The following is an 18,003-nucleotide window of genomic DNA, read 5'->3' as shown; positions in this document are numbered from 1 at the left end:
GTGGATCTTCAGGCTCTGCATCTCCTCACAAGTGGGAATAGCAAGACGAAGACGTGCCACAGTTAGTGAGAATAGTTCACTGATTGAGGCACCAGCTCTTGATGATGTCCTTGACAGTGGTGAGGGTTGTGCCATGATGGAGCTGGCTGTGTCTACGATCCCCTGCAGCCTCTTACAGTCCTGTGCATTGGAGTCACCACACCAGATGGTGATGGAACCAATCAGAATGGTCTCCACTGTACACCTCTTGAAATTTGCCTGAAACTTTGCTAACATATTAGATATCCGCACTGTTCCCTTCCGGTATGGCATAAAGCAGTGTGCGGCATTGCCAGGGTGATTAGCAGCCTGGCACTCTGTGACATTAATGCTCTTTGCAAGGTCAATGGCCTCTTGACATCAATCAGAACTAACATTTTCAAATATAAATTCACTTTCCAAACCCTCATGTATTTGGAAAGCCAGGATTCATCAAATTGTGTTCAAAACGTTTAATGCACTGGTGGATCAGTTATATAATTTCCGTGTGTCCCTGTTTCCTTACAATATCCTTATCTTGCACTTAGAATTCCTTCCTGAGACTTTTCTGTGGTACATCTCAAAGCAGCTTTGTACTGCCTGATTATCTTCCGCTTCTGATATCACAGTGTATTGCCTGAGATCTGCTCAGTGAATTGCTTCTGTTCAAATAATTGCATGAGATTTTAACCGTGCCTCAGATGCAGACAGCAATCTCTCCTTTTTAGACTATAATTTGTAGTCTATTGCCTGTCAGGTTATAGAAGTGACCTTGGTCTTGAAATACTCTTATCTAGTTCTCAATTACTGGTCAATAGATTGTTACCACATCCATCTGTTGCAATAAGCATCTGAGTGTTTAATTCAGGGATGTGACATCTGGTTCTTTTGACCCAGATACAAATTCACCTTCCTTAGTGTATTGAGGATAGTTACTCGGCAACCCTGGCTTAGTGGGTTAACTTATGCATTTGAGTCAAAAGATGTGGGATCCAGGTCTTATTCAAGATCTATCCTGGGCCCAACATATTGATGTAATTACAAAGAAGGTATGCCAGTGGCTATGTTCCATTAGGAGTTGGAATAAATTTGGTATGTCACCAGAGTCTCAAATAAATTTCTACAGATGTACCATGGAGAGTATTCTGAATGGTTGTATCACAGTCTGGTATGGAGGTGTCAATGCACAGGATTGGATAAAGCTAGGAAGGGCCGGGGGTTGTAGACCCAACCACCTCCGTTATGGGCACTAGCACTATCAAGGACATCTTCAAAAGTTTGTGTTTCAAAAAGGTGGCATCCATCATGAAGGAACATCACCATCCGGGACATGCCCTCTTCTCATGACTACCATCAGCAAAGACATACAGGAGCCTGAAAACTCACACTCAATGAATTAGGAACTTCATCAGATTTCTACACAGTCCATGAACCAATGAACATTACTAAATTATTTTTCTCTATTCATTTACTTTGAAAAAATACTCTTCATAATTTATGGGTTTTTGTATATTATACTGTACGGCTGCAGCAAAAGAACAAATTCCATGACATACGCAATGATTCTGATTCTGAATCTGATTCTACTGCCGTGCCCAGCTTCTGTGTGGAGAAGAGGGAGTTACTGTATAGAGTCATGCAACAAATGAACAGCTCTCCACCAGCCATCAGCTACCCAAATGTACCAGTACTTGGTCCTTAGCCCACTGCCCCCTGGTGATTTAAATATTTGTCCTGATGCCTCTTAAATATTGTGAGTGCATCTGCCTACGTCACCCACTCAGGTCGTGAGTTCCTGAGTCCACCTACCTTCAGGATGAAAAATATATTCTTCTTCAGATCCCCCGCAATTGGTTCTGGTATTGGTAATGTTTCTTACAGTCACGTGTGCTGAGATATAGTGAATAGGTCTCATTTGCAGATCATTCCACATGCAAGTACATTGAGTTAATAGAAACAAATTGTGGAATTATTGTAGTTACAGTGCAGGTAAAAGTACATTTGTTTTTCTTACCCGCATTTAAAGTCTTTTACTCCTAACCTTAAGCTGATGCCATTTTGTCTTATACAGTCCTGGGGAGAAGGTTCTAACTCTGTTATTACCTGTTATAAATTTCAAGGTTGTTTATTGTCATTCTTCGGTAGACAGGTGTAAAGGAGAACAAAATGATTGTTATTCTGGATCCAAAGCAGCCTAAAAAAAATCACAATAAGCATTAAGAAAACAATAAAACAAAAACACAGTAAGTGTTAGGATCCCCCTCAGTATCCTCTATACCGAGGAGAATAAACACAGCCTTTCTGAAATGTTCCATCATAGCTAATATCCTGGCACATTCACAGAAGGGCATGGACAGTGGACATTTTGGGTCAAGACCCTTCACTTAGAATGTAGAGTCTAGACCAGGGGTTCCCAACCTGGGGTCCACAGACACCTTGCTCAATAACATTGGTCCATGGCATAAAAAATGTTAGGAACCCCTGATCTAGACTGAAAGATAGAGGGGAGATGCTGTCTGTCCTGCTGAGTTGTTCCAGCAGAGTATTTGTTGCTCCAGATTCTCAGCATCAACATCTTGTATATCTCTTCTGCCCTCTCTCCATTTCAATCACTGCTGCACTGAAAGGGATTCTTTTGGATTAGCCGCTGGAAGACGTCAGCAGTACCCAACACCTGTCCATAGAGAAACAGAGCTGGTTTCACATCCCCTGTATTGTTAAATCTGGCTCTTTTCCTACCAATGTTGCCTGACCTGCAGAGTCACCAGCAGCAGGAGTTTTTGTTTCCGCTGAGAAGTCTTCCTCGAATATAAAGATAAAAGCTAACCCAACTATGGCTACTTCAAATCCAGCCTGAGGACTTCCACACTCGACACAGATAAAGAGAGCAAGAAAAGCTTGCTTTGTTGCATGTTGATTACTATTGACCTAGATCAGAGTGCATGGGTGTTGACAGTAAACAAATTATCCTGATCTAGATGCTGAGCTGGGCTTCCGTGGTCTTCTTTCACCTCATCCCAACATCTTATCAGGATGTGCAGCTAACACAACCCAAATCCAACACATACAATCAGGTTCCCTGACCTTCCCCTTACTTGGTATAAATCATACAAGCTCTATTTCAAGGAAAAAGATATGTTATTCCTCAGAAAGTGTTACAAATATATTTATAAACAAATTTCCATTTAGACTCATTTCCAACTGAAGAAACTGTGAATAGAATTGTCACAGAAATTATTCCATTTTGACCAGTTTCATTACTCTAATACTAAGCCTTTATTCAATATGAATAATGTCTTGTAAAGTATTGCTCAACCAACATCACTCAGTAAAATCACTCAGGAGTTTGATAACTATGTGGATTAGAATAACACTAACACATTCGATGAGTATCAATGGAATAAAATTTTGGAAATAGAGCAAAAACTCTGTGTGTGTGTGTGTGTGTGTGTGTGTGTGTGTGTGTGTGTGTGTGTGTGTGTGTGTGCACATGCGCACATCTGGTCTGTTTGTTGTACACATGGAACTGTGCTTGCGTCTGTGTGCACATATGCGCATGCTCGTATGTGCTTGTGTACATACACATGTGTACATGTGTGTATATGCGTGTGCATGTTTGCTTGTATTCTATTTGGTCAATAGCACATTTCTGGAGCTTGCTCTGTGCAAGTCGGTGACCTATTTCCTGTCTTCAATAATGACTACACCTCCAAACATACTTCACAGCTCAATAGCCGATTATTCCTCGGAAAGGATTACAAATTTATTTCTGAACGGTGCAATTTCCAGCTGAAGAAACAGTGAATAGAATTGTCACAGAAATTACTTAATTTTTGTCTAGTTTCATTACACTAATACTAATCCTTCATTGAATATGAATTGAAGCAATTGCTGTAACATATCAGAAAACTCTTGGTATCGATAGGTACTATGTATAAAACAATAAAGCACACACAGTAGGTATTTAGTTGTGCAGGAAGTAGCAATCTTGGCTTTGAGTCAATAGCCTTGGACCCAAATCTAGACTGCCTATCCAGTGCAGTACTAAATGGTCACAGTGTTGCTTTTTGGATGAGAAATTAAACTGAGATGGACGGCAATGAAGCTCTCACAAGGCATTTCCCTCTTAGCTAGATGAAGTAGGTTCTTTAAGCATTATTGAGTAGAGCTACTAGCACTTGATGTTTCAATCCCTATGGTAAGTCGGCACACTTGATGTTGGTAGTGGGCTTGGAGTGGTGACAAGGAGGGAGGGTAGTTACGTCATCGAGGTCATCAGGTGGGCACCCTCCTTCTTTGACGTTTTGTTAATAAGCCCACGACATCTCCAGAGGGCTCAACGGTGCTACCTGGCATCCCAGATACACCCCCCTCAGTTCCATACCCTCCTGTCTTCATCTTGCAGCCCAGTTGTTGTCTTTCCTTTTAATCCAAATCCAATTGCTGCTTTCTTCTGCTGTATTTGACAAGGACTTGATTGCTTGTTGGAGGGAGTGACCACTCATCCCCATCTTCTTCAATAGACTGGTTTTAGATGTAGCAACGAATCCCCTGCAAACCACTTCTACTGGGAAAATTTTGGTCTTTCAGCCATCCTGGCAGCTTCAGTTGCCAGTTCAGAGTACTTGGTCTTTTTCCTCTCATAAGCTTCTTCGACACCATCTTCCCATGGTACTGTCACTTCCACAACATATGCCAGCTTGGCTGTTATGGACCACAGGACCATGTCTGGCCGGAGTGTTGTAGCCGCAATGTCTGGGGGAAACACAAGCTTTTTTTCCAAGTCCACGTCCATTTTCCAATCCCGAGCACATAACTATCCCTCAAAAATATTAACAATAAGAAAAGCATTTTCTCTATGTAATAATTTCCATTGATGCAGCAAATTTATTTTTATTACCTGTGACTGAAAAGACCCTTGACTCGTTTCAACCTTCCATCTTTTATTGCCACACTGGCTGCACTGTGAACCAGCTACAAGCTACAAATCGGTTACTGGCCGTGACTGATTTGACAAGACTTGACAAACCCATAGCCTCCACCACCAAGGTAGACTGTGGCAGTGTGTGCAGAGGAACGCTGCCACATCTGAGTTCCCTTCCAAGTCTCACTCCATCCTAAATTGGAGACATGTATATTGTTGTTGTTTTTCCTCTCCACGCCTTGTGGCACATCAGCCGCCAACCTTGCCATTTCTTTAGCATTTGTCTGTTTCTTAAATGGCTGAGTTGCTAGCTCGATGCTCAAACCAGCATGGATAGAAAGCATGCAAGAAGCTGGCTGGATTTGAACCTGGGACCACTCGCCTTGAAGTCTGGCGCGGATGCCACCACACCACTGGCTGGTCATGTATATCACTGTTCTGTTATCATCACTGGGTTAGGACCTTGTAACTCACTCCACAAGAGCACAGTTGAGCTCCTTCACCAGAAGCACTGCAGCAGTTTAAGTGAATGGTTCACCCTGACCTCAGGTAGAGTGGGGGACTTGGAACTCACTCCACACAACACACTTAAGCACCTTCACCAGAAGGACTGCAGTAGTTCAAGTCAACAGTTCACTCTGACCTCAACTAGGGATGGGCAATAAATGCTGCTGAGGCCTATGTTGCAAGAAAGAGTAGACTAAATCATTTTCAATTCAAATCAACAGTGAAATAATCAGGCTTTGTTGGTAAAATCATTGTGCTGGTGACTAATTTCTTCAAGAACAGAATTATTCATTGCACAGAATGCTTCAAATAAATTAAAGGTATGAAACTGTGGTGGTCTAGAGGGTAGCCACACATAATTTCTTTCCATGATGTTTCATAATACTGGCTTTTTATTATATTGCATATTTTATTGTTCTCAGAATTTTATTTCTCATTAAGAACTGAGCTTGGATGCGATATTGATTGCTATATGAACCTGGAATTCAAATGGTGGAAATCATTGCCTAGTTGCTTGCTTTAATCACACAACATGATCGCTGCTATGCATTGTGTTGTAGACTATTCTGAATGTTCGTTAACATGGAAGTCAAGATAACATCTTGCTCACCTGTGACCTCCTGAGCCAATGCATCCTGCTCTTCATTCAGGATGTTATTAGTGAAAGCAGCAGAAAAGATGAGTTCACTCTCAGGTTTGTACCAAGTAATATTTGCCATCTCTGTACCTTTGCCAAATTGTAGGAGTTGGTAAATCCAGGCTTGCTTGCAAGCTGCTCTAACACATCTCTTCACAAGTGAATAGGTACCCATTATTTCTATTCTGGTTCTCAGAAGTGAAAGTTCAAATGACTCTTGAGTTGAAATTATACTGTGAATGATGCTTCTGTCAAGGCGTTCATCTCTTTTAGCATAATTGTCGGGCTAAAAGCCTTGTTGAAATATCAGACAAAAGCACTCCAACCCAAATTATCTGAGATGTGACTTGAATGAGAAAAGGTGTGCTTTCATTGGATTGGGAACCCTTGCAGTCATTTGCATTGATGACATCAATCATGTTCTGGAGTATTATCACCTGCATTAGTTCCAGGGAAACAATGCTATTTCTCTTCCTTCCACAGATTTCTGCCTCGCATTCATTAAAACTGAATTTTGTCCAGATCATTTAATGTATTTTGCTAGTGAATGCAGTGCTCATTCATTCGTTCTGAAGAACACATTTACATCCACAGAAACAGAGAAATAACTAATCTAATTTCCCTTTTAAACAGATGGTGCTGTGTTGGAAAAAAAAAACTAAATTCCTGTGTCTTGCTCTCTAATTAAAGCCATTCGCAATGAGGCAAGAGATGATTAAATAGAGACTAGAGGGACACAGTTAAAAAGTTAAACTAAATCTCTCAGGCTCAAGCTTTCTTGTGAAGAACAAGTTACAGAATAAAAGGGAGCTACCTACGAGGTTACCGACCTTTGTGGGTCTTCAGAATTCTATACCATGGAGAACTGTGGATGCTTGGTCAGTGAGTATATACAGGGTTGAGATCAATGGATTTAAGGGCACTATGAGACGCAGGGATTGGAAAGCTGCTTCATTGCCTTTTGGGGTTGAGACAAAATTCATTTGGATGAAAATCTTGTTTTCTCTGAAATTGGAATGAAATAATGTAAATGAGAGAATTGCTTTGCATACACTTAGTGTATTTGATTTCAAAATGTTTGCCTAATTGATTGGAAACCTCTTGGCTAGCTTTGTTTATGTTCTTTGGAGATTGAGAGATTTACTTGTTGGATATAAAATGATGAGGGGCATAAATATGGAGGAAAAAGGTCACAAATTTATCTGCAGTGAAGTTAATAATCAGAGTCATTGATATAAAGTGATTGAGATTTTTTGGGCATTTGTGAAGAATTTTTTTCAACCCAAGGAATAGACAATTTACTGAAGGAACATAATGGGATGAGTATCACTTTGTGTGGGAAGGTGGGGAGGGGGGCTGGGGAGGTACCATTAAAGTTTTGGGTTGAAACTCTGCTTGAGGTCTTACGTTCAGCATCTGTTGTCACTTGTGTTTTCTTTTTCCTGTCTGAGAGTTGTAGGAGTCAAGATCTCACTGACAGGAAGGGAGTTAAGGGTGGAATTTTTGTTTGCACTTATAATGTTCTTGGATGAATATAGTAATGAATCCATCACTAAGAACCCTCACCATCAGACATGTCCTCTTCTCATTACTACCATCAGGGATGTTGTACAGAAGCCTAAAGACCCATACACAATGGTTTAGGGACGGTTTCTTCACCTCCAGCATTAGATTTCTGAACAGTCCATGAACCCATGATCAGTACCTCATGATTCCTTTTCTCTGTTTAGTATTTATTTATTTTGTAATTATTGGTAATTTTTATGTCTTTGCACTGAATATTGTTGCAAAACAATAATAAACTTGATTCTGATTCTGTGCGCTTGAAGAGCCATAAACTACAAGGCTATAAACCAGGAGCTGGTGGGTTCGGCCCAGGTAATTACATCAGTTTTCAAGGGCATGCAGGGCAAGATATCCTTCTTATGTGCCATAAACTTCCAAATTGTGATGAGTTTATGATGCAGTTTGACTAAAGCAAGCCGGCAGAAATCTGGCAAGCAATTTTATTGTTGACATGTTGGAATGGAAATGGGATTCCCATTCATTAATTTGGATGAAAATCTTGTTTTCTCTGAATTTGGAATGAAGTGATGTAAATGAGAGAATTGCTTTGTGTGTTAGTGTGTTCAATTTTCCAAATTCCCATTCCCATTCTCATTCCGACATGTCGGTTCATGGCCTCCTCTTGTGTCAAGATGAGGCCACACTCAGGGTGAAGGAGCAACATCTTATATTCCGTCTGGGTAGCCTCCAACTTGATGGTATGAATATCGATTTCTCCTTCTGGTAAAAAAAAATCCCTCCCCCTCCCCTCTTCTTCTATTCCCCACTCTGGCCTCTTACCTCTTCTAATCTGCCTATCACCTCCCCCTGGTTCCCTCCTCTTTCCTTTTCTCCTATGGTCCACTCCCATCTCCATTTAGATTCCTTCCTCTCCAGCCCTTTATCTTTCCTACCCACTTGGCTTCAGATAGTCCTCATGCTCCTCCCCTCAGCTTTTTATTCTGTCATCTTCCCCCTTCCTTTCTGGTCCTGAAGAAGAGCCTTGGCCTGAAACGTCGACTGTTTATGCATTCCCATAGATGCTTCCTGACCTGCTGAGTCCCTACAGCATTCTGTGTGTGTTGTTTTGGATTTCCAGCCTGAGCAGAATTTCTCATGGTTATGATTTCTACATCAATGCTTCTGAGATGAAACTTCGGAAATCAAACCATAATGTATACCCTGTGCCTCATAATGAATCAACTGAAAGTCGTTAATTTTATCAGACTGCATACTGGCTCAAGAAACAACCTGTATGTCAATCGATCAAGAAAAAGAATCCACTTTGTTGCAGTAGCAGAGAGGTTTTGAGATTCTGTAGAACTATTAACAATATAAATGTTTATCTCAAAAGACCATGCCATCTGCTCCAGCCAAACATTGCCAGCTACCCACTTGCTTAGTAACTGTAGAAACAATAGCCTTGGCTCCAGCCTGCAATGAAATAGTTTCACTCTTGCTTGTGAGTTGAAGTTGTTGGCCTGTTTTCATGACTCTTGCAGATGAGCATACATGTGCAAGTTACATCAAAGCAGAAAGTGGTGACTTCATCAATACAGAGCTACAAAGACAGGGACATTTCAGCCACGTGGAGAAATTGACTGGGCTGAGTTTGTTTTCCTTGGAACGCAGGTTGAGAAAAGATTTAATGGCATGTGTGCAGACATGAGTGCACATGAAAAGATCAATAAAGAAGAGTTACAGATTTAAAATAATTAGTGGAGGTTTTATAGGACGATTGATGAGGAATTTGAAACTCACTTGGCAAAAGACTGGAGAAAAACTCAGCATCATTAAAGAGTGAACAATTGATACTATAACCTATAGCTAATATAGCCCTGGACACTGGAGTTCAAAGTTCAATTCCAGCACTGCCTGTAAGGAGTTTGTACACTCTCCCTGTGACAGCGTAAGTTTCTCTGCAGGCTCTGGCTTTCCCCAGCAGCCCAAAGGTTTACTAGTCACTAGGTTAATTGGTCATTGTAAATGGACCTGTGATTGGGCCGGGGTTAAACAGGTGGGTTGCTGGGCGGTGCAGCTCGGCGGGCCAGAAAGGCCTGTTCAACGCTGTCTCTCAAAATAAAACTAAAATCAATCTGTATAAGGCTACAGGTTGACGAGGAAGAGGTGGGTTTGGAGTCTTCCTCTGCAGATATGGCCATTATGGACCGAATGGCTTCCTTTAGTACAATAAATTTCTGTGATTACATTTCGAGTGTTGGACGAGATTTCAGAATCAGAATCAGGTTTATTATCACTGCCATATGCTCTGCTGTGAAATTTATAGAGCAATACATAAAATAAACAATTATGATGAAAAAATATATAATTTCATAAGTCATACAGAAAAGACAGATTTTCGATGAAAATGTCTTCACAAAAGGGATATGAAAAATTCTACAAAAGTGCTACTTCTATTTCTTTCATATTGACACTGTTTGACATTAGCATTATGACTGCAGTGCATGTGAATCATAACATTAAAAGTGGCTTTGAAAAGAACAAGAGATGCCCTGTTAACCTTTTGGAAGTTCCATGCTGGGACCCTTACCTGCATGGTGGTTGTATGTCTGTGGCAAATGTTGGAAAGTACATTCACAGTTGGAGTAAATAAAAAAAAAACAACAAATCATGCTCTGATCTTCTGATCATTTGATTTCCTGTTTCGAAGAGTTCCATGGAAGGTTATAAACCTGAAACATGAAACCTGGTTCTCTTTCCACATTTAGTACCTGAACTGTTGAATGTCTCCAGCATTTACTTATTGCAAGCTAGATTTTTTGTATCTTCATCATTTCGTTTCCTTGTTAAAATATTTCAGCAATACAAAGTGCAAACTCAATGTCCCAATGGTTCAACTTGTTCAATTTAATGTTAGGGAATATATATATAGTGTACAAACTGAAATTCTTACTCTTCACAGACATCTATGAAACAGACAGAAAAGGAAACACAAAGAATGAATGATAGAAAAACATTAGAATCCCAAAGGCCCCCTCCCCTCCTACACACAAGCATCAATCCTCCCCCTCCCCTCTCTCCACTCATTCCAGCAAAATGCATCAGAACCCCCTCCACCCTCCAAGCAATAGCAAGCACCCATAGACCATGATCTATAGACCATCAAAAACTACCATCCATCCTAACACCTCGACATCCCAACAGGCCCTCTCTCTCACTAAAGTCAGAGAGAGAGAGAGAGAAACATCGTTCCTGCCACAGTGAGCGGGAAGGCCAACAGCTCGCTGTTTCTACGTTACAGTCTGTGGCGTCACTTATTTCAAGTTCCTAGAGAATCAGCAGACGCTCCCCTACCATCGAGAGAGAGTGAAAGCAATTGCTTGAGTGTAGAGGCATTTGACAGTCTTGCCTGCAGCCTCGATATTTCGATTTCCCGTGACGCTTCAGTCAGTGACATCAGCGAGGAACAGGGTCGTCCACAGGACCACACAAGGCCGCATCCCAATGGTGCACATCTTGTAAACCACAACTGGAGATCCCGAAATGCAGGCCACTCGGTGAGTCCCAAAGAGCAAGAACCCACCATCCACGAAGAACCGTAGTTTGAGCGCAGCTGTAGATGATGGACCCCTACAGGACCTCAGCTACTTTGAAGGAGAAAGCAGACATGAGAACAGGGGATTTAAGCTGTTCCACAGATGAAATGGAAGAAGTCACCTCGGTCCACAATAACCTTTGGCACTTGTTTGCAAAACATTTTGCGTTATAAGTTAAATTGAGAGTTAGGCTATAGACAAGGCAAGTGATCCTAAAGAACTTCAACATTAGCTGGCTTTGTCTATTACTGCATAAAGCTCCCAAAGAGACAAAAGAATTCTCTTAAATAAGATCAAACAAGGAAATGGCAATTTGCATTTTAACGTCAATCACCAATATTTATTTGCTACAGATTTATTTTGAATCTATAAAGAGAATATATAGCACGCTGTTTTATAGTAAAATCAGCTATAAGGTCTAATGAGTTTTGATGAATGTAACTGGCTATCTTTAAGGACAATAATATTTTAATGCAATTTATAGTCAATGAAGAAGTAAAACAATCTCATTGGGTCAGAACTGTCATTCAACTGGAGTCAATCAGCTTCTTAATGTTTCTTCTAATAGCATCATTTATTGGGCTTCAACTCACATGCCAATTGGTCTCATTGGCAAAAACTGTGCCAAGTTCAAATCACTATGTATCATATATTATATTGAAATAATTCATTGTTTTGAATAAACTCTTCCTGGGCTTTCAGCTGGGTACAGGTATAGATTTTAATCGATGTTTCGATGACAATTTCTGCCTTCTTCATCAGGGGTGATGCCTAAGTATGTTTAGACCTGTGGTATTTATACCCTATTATCCATCCCTTCTGATCGGTTAATCCTCATCCATTCAGGCTTCTGGGACCACTTAAGGACACCATTGAAATAAAATTAAATGAAAAGAATTTTAGCAAAGACGAAGTTTTGCTGTAAGTAAGAACTGGAATTTGATTGCAAATAAGGTGGAACAGTGGAAACCTGATTGGATGAGGACTAACCAATCAGGAGGGGCAGACTACAGGGGTATAAATACCACCAGACTAGACATGTCAGGCGTCATCGCTGATTAAGATTGCAGAGTTTGTCATCGAAATGTCAGTTAAAACCGATACCTATACCCAGCTGGAAGCCCGAGAAGAGTTTATTCGAAATAATAAATTATTTCAATATAATGTATGATACATCATGATTTGAACTATGACTGGCTGCCTCATCATCTGGTATGGAGGTGGCTACTGCACAGCATCGAAGTAAACTGCAGAGGGCGATAAAATTAGTCAGCTCCATCATGCACTAGCCACTGTAGTATCCAGGACATCTTCAAGGAGCTGTGCCTCAGAAAGGTGGTGTCCATCATTAAAGTTCCCATCACCCAGGACATGTACTCTTTTCACTGTTACCAACAGGAAGGAGGTACAGAAGCCTGAAGGCACATACTCAGCGATTTAGGAACAACTTCTTCCCCTCAGTCATTCAATTGCCCAATTTCTGAATATATACACATACTGTAATTCAGTTTTTCTCTATATTTATCATGTATTGCATAGTACCACTGCCACAGAGTTAACAACTTGCACAACATATGCCGGTGATACTAAACTTGACTTTGATTTTTTTTCTGTGAAAAATGTATTTTCCACAGCAAATGTATGTTCCAAACATGTAACCCAAGAGTGACACTGATTTAAAACCTTAGGGGAAATTGGGAGTTGAATTTTCTCTACAGCATCTGCCCAGGAGTTGTGGAAGCATGTTAAATATTGACCTCATGGTGTAGACAACATGTAGACATAGAGCAGTTATAATGCATTCAGCTGTTAATGAACACAAATTACTTCACGCTCTTTTGTGCAAATACTGGGAGGAAGCCAACCTCACAGCTTACAGTCTCTGCAGGAGATTTCGGACCACTGTCAGGATGAAATATTGTTTTGTGAGAATTGGGCACCATTTGCTCAGGACAACATCCATCAGATCAGCTTAATACTTGAGCAAGCAGGACATGGACTTCATCTATCAAAGTGACATCAAAAAAGAAAACTTTTCAGAAAGGTTTCCAAAATAAATCACTGTGAATTTTCAGTTCAGTGGGGATGGGAAATAATTTACAAAATCAAAGAACATCAGCAAGATAGGGAGAATGCATGAAGTAATGATGCATTTCCAAGGTGAAACAATGTACTAATCCCTCTAAACTCGAATACCACATTGGCCGCTGATTTGCTCAGTATACCCGGGAGGTAATCAAAACTGACAGTAAAACTAGCTGTCCTGGTATTTCCAAGTTTATCTTTAAGCCTCTTTTGAACAAGAGTGTAATATTTGCATTTTTTCAGTTTTGAAAGTTACTCTGTTGACTAGACAACTTCTCTTGTTGCCTGGTAAGTGATTGTCACAGTATTTCACTTAATATAGTAGGCCTTGAGAAACTCATCTTCACTTGGTTGGTAAGACGCTGGTCAATCTTCATGGCTTTGTCTGCTATCGTCAACAGGATCCAAACAGGACAAGAACAGCATAGCTATTTAAAGCTTGAGTGCTGAATCAAAATTGCCTTTCTGCCTGTGAAAGCAGTGAAATAGTGGAAATACTGCCTCACATTAGAATATTATCACTAGTGTTGCCCATCCATGTAGACACCATGACCAAGAAAGCCCACCAGCACCTCTACATCCTTAGGAAGATAAGGAAATTTGGCATACTCATTTCGACCCTCAACAATCTTTACCGATGCACCACTAGAATGCATGCTATCTGGATGTATCATGGCGTGGTCTGGTAATTGTTCTGACTGTGATGGCAGGAAACTGCAGAGAGCTGTGGACACAGCCAAGCACCTTATGGAAACCAGCCTCCTCTCCATGCACTGCTTCAGTAATGTAGCCATCAGAATCAAAGACCCCACCCACCTGGACTTTATCTCTTCTCCCTCTTCCCATTGGATAGAAAATACAAAAGCCTGGAAAAAATGTACCTCCTGACCCAGAGACATCTTCTATCCTTTTCTGATGTGACCATTGAATGGCTCTTGAACTTGACTTTACAATCTACCGTGTCAAGCCCTTGCACCTTATTTTCTGGCAGCACCGCATTTTCTCTGTAACTGCCACGCTTTATTCTGCATTCTATTGTTGTTTTCCCTTGTTCTGCCTCAGAGCACTGATGTGATGAAATGGTCTGTATGGATGGCATGCCAGAGAATCATATGCAGCACAGAAATAGTACCTTCATCCCAACTAGTCCATGCTGACCAAGATGTCCCAGCCAAGCCAGTCACATTTGGTAGCAATTGGCCCATAACCTTCTAAACCTTTCCAGTCCATGTACTTATCCAAATGTCTTTTGAAAGTTGCTTTAAAAAGCAAAACTAAATTATTCAATGTGTGCCTCGATACTTATGACAATATAAAACCAATTTATATCCTGCCTTCTGTGAAAAACCTGATGAAGATTTTATTTACTTATCCCATCACGCCGACTGGTGCACAAGCTACTGACAGCACTTTCCAGAGTCTTCTGTTCTGGGCCAGTGTTCGAAGTTATCCCAGGTGTAGCCCATCTTCTCCTTCCTCTCCCAGGGATGAGGTCTTTGGAGCTTCTGTTAGCATTTCTGTAGCACTGGGTTTTTTACAGGATGGGGTTGCTAGCTCCATGCCCAACCTTCGTCCTTTCACAGCCAGGCTTGGGATCGTTCATTGCGGGGTTTGATGGAGATATGCTAATGCTAAGCTTTTCCTCCAAAGTGAAACTGATTACATACATCTATTTTAAATGCTGGTTCAGCAGTATGTATGAAGTGGAAGAGTCGTCTAGTTGGATCCGTGTGCAGTGGTCAACACCAACCAATAGAGAGTCCCTTATGAGAACATCACAATCAACTCAAGATCGCACAAGTTCAAAGTTCAAAGTTCAAAATAAATATATTATGAAAATATATATACGTCACCATATACGACGCAGAGATTTGTTTTCTTACAGGCATTCACATTAAAGAAACATAATAGAATCAATGAAAGCTAGACACAGCAAAGACAGACAATTTATCTTATTTTGTTTGGAGAGATAGTGTGGACCAAGCCATTCCAGCCTTTCAAGCCACATCACCCAGCAACCCACCGATTTAACTGTAGCATAATCACAGGACAATTAAAAATGACCAATTAACCCCCTAGTCAGCATGTCTTTGGACTGTGGAAGGAAACTGGAGCTCCCGGAGGAAACCCGCACACTCTGGGAAGGAATGTACAAACTTTCTTACACAGGATGCTGGAATTTAACCTCAAATTCTGGTACCCTGAGCTGTAGTAGTGTTGTGTTAACCACTACGCTACCGTGGTGCCCAGACAACCAACGTGTAAAAGACAACAAACTGAGCAAATACAAAAAAAGGCAATAATAAAAAAAATAATAAATATTGAGAGCATGAGTTGTAGAATTCTTGAAAGTGAGTCCATGGGTTGTGGGATCACTTCAGTTCTGTGGTGAGTGAAGTTATTCACTCTGGTTCAAGAAAGTGATGGTTGAGTATTAATAACTCAAAGACTCAAGATTCAAAGTATCAAAGTATATATGCAGTATACAACCTGAGATTTGTCTTCCCACAGACAGCCACAAAACAAAGAAAACTATAGAATCCATTCGAAGAGAAATATCAAACCTTCACATGCAAAAAAGAACAGATGACACAAAAGGCAAAAAAGGAGTGAACGATACAGAATATAAAAAAAACCAAACCACCAACGTCATTGAGAGAGCGAGAGAGAAAGAAGCAGTTTCGTGAACTGTCCGACGGACGTCACGTTTGGTTGCATTGTTCTTTGGCATCATCTTCTTCCAACTGTTCTTGAACCCTGTGTTGTGGGATCTAAGAGCTTCTGATGCCAACGTGGAGAAGAGAGCATGGTCTGAATGGTGGAGGTCCTTGATGATTGATGCTGCTTTCCCATGACAGCACTCCTTCTGCTAGTCACTAGCACACCTCCACCTCCTACTTCATCTTTCTCAGTAACTTGGGGACGCAAGTGATCTATAACAGCTCATTTATGTTCAAAGTCACTCAAAAGTTACCCCTTCATTTAAAACTCAAGCAGTCATCCCTGAGTTAACCATGACCTTGGTTGCCTTCTTTGGAGAGCTCCAATGCAATGTTCTAACTTTGAGCCTCCATGAGTAGACCTGCACTTTGTTTTGAAAATGCCTCATTGATCCTTTGATAACTCTTATACTATTTGCAGGCAGGTGGAAAGTTTGTCGGTTTGGTTAAGAATCTATTTTTTTTACCTAAAGCATTTGGCATAAAGTGCAGATTACAAAGGCATTATCAAATGAATTAGTGATCTATGACCATAGAACTCCAGCATGAGGTGTTAAACAAAAGCTCTATCTGATACCCAAGGTCCTATAAACTCAGAATATCCCAAGTACCCCACAGCCACTGAGGCTACTGCAGCACAGCAAGATCCCATAGGCAGTAATGTGATAATGAACAGACAATCAAATGTTGGCCCATGCAGTGGGCCAGATTCCCTCTTTAGATCATGGACCATAAGATAATGGAGCAGAATTATGCCATTCAGCCCATTGATTTGCTCCATGGCTGATTTGTTTTCCCTCTCAAACCCATTCTCCCTGCACCTTTGACACCCTTTCTAATCAAGAACCTATCACCCTCCACTTTAAATATACCCAGTGACTTGACCTTCACACCTGTCTGTGACAATGAATTCACAGATATACCATCCTCTGACTAAAGAAATTCCTCGTTACCTCTGTTCTAAAGGCTCGCTCACTGTTGGAAACATCCTCTCTACAGCCACTCTATCTAGACCTTTCAACGTTTAACAGGGTTCAATGAGATTTCCTGCCCCCCCCCCACTCTTCTAAACTCTAATGAGTACAGACTCTGGGGAGTCAAATGGTACATATATATAATTAGCTGTCGTTTCTAGAGTCACTAAGCCCATGTGCTTTCTGTTTAATCTCGTCACTCTGGGTTTTTCAGCTGACTGTGATCATTTAAAGCTGATTCTCAAGAGGAGCAGATCGCAGGATCGTTGTGGGTTTCGAGAATGAATTGGCTCACGGTGTCGCTCAGTCAAGCGACTGATGTTCAGTTGGAATTCCTATGAATAAACTCTTGCTTCTATCTCAATGTGGGAGTCTGTCATTCCTAAGTACCTGACTTCAGTCATTTATCAGCGCATGCCGTGACATTCAGAGGACAAAAGGAGTTGCCTCGATGCAATACCTGATCTGAAAGGTGAGTACTAGATCCCTGTGTTCTCAGGAAGAGCCCTCAAACTCACAACCTTCTATCTCAGAATCAAGCACACTACCAGCTGAGCTTCCATCAAAAGGAAATGAAAATCTATAAGCAAATAATACATATGCTGGGTATCTGATATCAAAACACACAGCAGGTTAGGCAGCATCTGTGAAAAGAGTAATAGACGTTATGTTTCAGGTCTAAGACCCTTATGAGAGATTCAGTCAACACTCATTTCCAGCTGCAAGGAAGCGCTGTTAATGTTACCCTATCCTATCCTTAAATATCGTAAATTAAACTGAGATTCATGTTTAAAGCCAAAGTTAATTTTGAAAGCCAACATTCATGAAGGGGGGAGACAGAGAGAAAGGTACCCTCAGGCAGTTAGGTTAAATCCATCATTGGGAAAAGGTTGGCATCTGTTATTAAGAAATTAAGAGCAGGAGATTTAGAGAATCATAAGACATACACAGAGCCAACATTATTCAAAGAAAAGAAAATCACGTTTGACTATGAAACTCTTTTTTTTCTGGGTATCTCTGGAAGAGCAGCTCATTA

Source organism: Mobula birostris, chromosome 5 (assembly GCF_030028105.1).
Source record: "Mobula birostris isolate sMobBir1 chromosome 5, sMobBir1.hap1, whole genome shotgun sequence".
Classification (NCBI taxonomy): domain Eukaryota; kingdom Metazoa; phylum Chordata; class Chondrichthyes; order Myliobatiformes; family Myliobatidae; genus Mobula; species Mobula birostris.
The sequence above is the reverse complement of the archived record's forward strand: the minus strand, read 5'-3'. Positions refer to the sequence as shown.